The sequence below is a fragment of the Cyprinodon variegatus genome, unplaced genomic scaffold (genome assembly GCF_000732505.1).
Source record: "Cyprinodon variegatus isolate N-32 unplaced genomic scaffold, C_variegatus-1.0 Scaffold1845, whole genome shotgun sequence".
Lineage (NCBI taxonomy): Eukaryota > Metazoa > Chordata > Actinopteri > Cyprinodontiformes > Cyprinodontidae > Cyprinodon > Cyprinodon variegatus.
In genome coordinates this window covers 46494-50079 of record NW_015152298.1, presented here as the reverse complement: position 1 = coordinate 50079, position 3586 = coordinate 46494, and positions in this window count along the sequence as shown.

Sequence of the window (3586 nt, the reverse complement as noted above, 5' to 3'; positions counted from 1 at the left end):
AAAAAGAAACAATAAATACTGAATGTCTGATTTTTAAACTCAATAACTGGCATCTAGAAATGTTCAGCTGATATCATCTGTTTTAAATCAGTGTTTGATGTGTGTTAGTGTTTCAGGACGTATCGCCTGATGGACCTAATAGGTTTTATTTAATTTTAATAAGACTGATTTAAAGTTGTACTGCTGAATATCTGCTACAACATTTAGTGACGAGAGGAAACAGCCTGGATCTGGTCTGTCTCAGACTCAGACCCACAGTTCAGACCTGCTTCCTGCTGCCGGAGTGTTTTTTTTCTGTCTGTGGATCTGATCCAAACTGTGACTCAAACTGAAACTTTCAGCAGCCACAGCAGGAAGCGCAAACAGCAACTGAGGCAGCCAATCAGAAAATCTGCTGCTGATGACTCACCAGTTACCAGGAAGCAGTGTTCTGGGTTTAACAACAGAGAAAAGAGGGTGCAGGAGCGCCCCCTGCTGGGATGCTGGTGCTGTGACATCCTGAGACCAGAGTCACACCAAGGTCTGAATCAGGTCAATAAAATGATGAAATTAACTTTTACAGCAGATTTACCTGCAGAATCAGACATTAGATATTTGTACGTGAGATTTTAAGGAGAAAGTTCAATGTGAACGTGGAAAATTCATGATATCAGAGGTCATAGGTTTGATATTTTTATACGGGGTGTAAATAACGATGTGGTCATTTTTTAGAAAGGTTAACAATTAATCAAATGTTTTTGGAATTAAATGATTTAGACTGTTTCACTATTGGTACTCACTGCTGATGAAAACAGACTGATTTATACAAAAAATTTAATATTTTTAAACTTTTTTGCTACTTTATTCTCAATGCATCACATGTTATCAGCCACCCAGTATTCCAATCTGGATTTGAATGATTAGTATATACCATGAAAATAATTCAGTTCCTTAATTAAATTATCTCTAGAAATCATATTGCTAAATATAAAGTCAGTCATGATTTAGATTTAATGATCTAGTTGAATTATCTCTGTAAACATGGAGGGATTTCACCTACTTGATAGAACCAGGGACAGTGGTAAGAAGAGAGGAGCGGGTCTGGCTGTGTTTGCGAACGATAGATGGTGTAGCTGTGAACACCTAGCCATTAAAGAGTCGCTCTGCAGCAAGGACATTCCGCTGCTAGCAGTTAGCATGGCATACATTACTTTATTATTTAAGATGGAGGACGTGCTGCAGCAGAACAACATTAGAGGTAAAAGCTTGAAGACCATCTCAGGCCAAAATGAGAACACCCAGGCTGCTGGAGACTTGGAGCGGCTTAACTATCAACAGGTTTGATCAGAAACCCACTCAATCCAATCTGTTAGTACTGTTGCTTCACTACTGTTGCTTCACCTACTTCAACCACTGACTACTTCACACCTCCCAGCTCCTAACCACCATTAACCCCCATACTCCAAAGGATTTCATCCTACAGCCCACCACCTCTGCCGCCATCTTGTCTCTTTCAACAACACAGATGAGGAATGAGCTGCCAAAGATCAAGGTGTGAAAGTCTGCGGGTCCAAATGGCATCAGCTCCAGGTTTCTGAGATGTTGTGCAGATGCACCTAGAGAATCCTGGAAGCTCTGTGAGGATCATGGTCTTTGATTTCTCCACTGCTTTCAGGACCATCCAGTCAGGACTCCAAAGGGCCCAGCTGGAGCTGTCAGCAGTGGACCAGTACATGTCCCAGTGGATTCTGTGCTGGAACCGTTCCTCTTCACCCTCTACCCTGCTGACTTCTCCATCAACTCCCCACGCTGCCACCTCCAGAGGTTCTTTAACGATCGTGCCATAATTGGCCTCATCACAGGTGGAGACGACTTAGAGGACAGACAGTGGACCCAGAACTTGGTGGTCTGGTTCCAGCAGAACCAGACCACCAAGAGACCTCCTGAAGACCTCCTAAAGACCTTCTCTGACTCTGCTGTGGCATCAGCCATCTTCTATGGAGCTGCCTGTTGGAGCAGCGGCTCATCTGGAGCTGAGAGGAAGCGGCTGGATCAGCTGATCAGGAAGGCCAGCTCTGATTGGATGCCCTCTGGACTCTGAGCAGGAGGTGGAAACAGACCCCCCCCCCATGCATAAAGCTGGTGCTGAACTGGACAGCTCCTCCAGTGACAGACTGCTGCACCTTAAATGCACCAGGGAGCGTTATCACAGATCCTTCCTCCCAGCAGCTGGAAGACTCTAGAACCACCACTATTCCCAGTAACCTCAACCAGTTCTTCCATTCATGCTGATTCTGCTCAGTTTCTACCTTAGTCAGTTAAATAACCTGCTGCTGTCATTCTGCACATCTCTGATGTTGCTGCTATTTTCAAATTACTGTCAAAATGTCCATAGCTATATATTGGTTATTTGTTCCACAAATGCACAGTAGTTTATTTTATTTTCTGTCACTTAGTCATTTATATACACTTTTCTAAGGTCCACATTGTGTGACGACTTCTACTTTAACCTTTTGCTGCTATAAAAACACAATTTCCCAGTAATGGGACAATAAAAGGATTTTAAACTCCATTTAATATGGAACGCTAAAACACTCTCACCACTGGCTGCCTGAGTAAACAAGATAATCTGGCCCTGATGACTGGATGCCAGCGCCTTAAATAGAGGCAGGAGCAGGTGGATCAGATGAGCAGTGAATGAGCAACAGGCAGGTGAATGGAGTTAGCAATCAACTCAGTAATCAGCACCAAGACAATGAGAGTATGTTGATAAAAAAATGTTTTACTGTCTGTCCTGCTGTCTGAGTAGCTTGGATCTGATTGGATAAGAAGTGATTTAAACTGCTGAATGCTCTGGACTCTTCTGTAAGCTAAATATATCATCTACTGATAAACCATGAGGCATTTCTATCTGCTATTTCTATGCTTCTGGATTTTATCAGCCATCTATCTAAATGATTTAACTTTATTGATAAAAGACCCAAACTGAACTGATTGTTTCCTTTTTCTCTGTTATTTATCCTGTATTTAAACGGTCTATGCAATCTATAGTCTACATATCTATAAAAAACTCATTTATAGAATATAATAAATTGTAGATATTTATCTGCTATGAAGGTGCAAAGAGTCCCAATATATTTTTCCTTTGAACAGAAATATTGCTATTCTTTAAATGTTTGTTTAAATCAGGAATTTTCAGACAAAAATCAAACAATTTCATTTAATATCAGAGCAGTCTATATAAAAACACCGTCCAACATTGTTCACATAGGAAATAACCTTTATTATGGTTAATTAGCTTACTATCATAAAAACTAAACATTAAGGCCAATTTATTATGTTATAATAATAAACAACAGTAATTATAACAATACTATTGTTTCAGTTTTAGAGGGTGGGATTAAACTCTGAGTAGAGAGCAGTAACTATGGGTTAACTAACCCACATCTGATACTTTCTGTTATAGACCAACTAACTGGACTCTGATCAGAGGAAACATGATGCAGCATGGAAACAGGAGGAAATAAGGAGAGGAAACAAGGAGAGGAGGAGAGGAAATAAGGAAATAAGGAGAGGAAACAAGGAGAGGAGGAGAGGAAATAAGGAA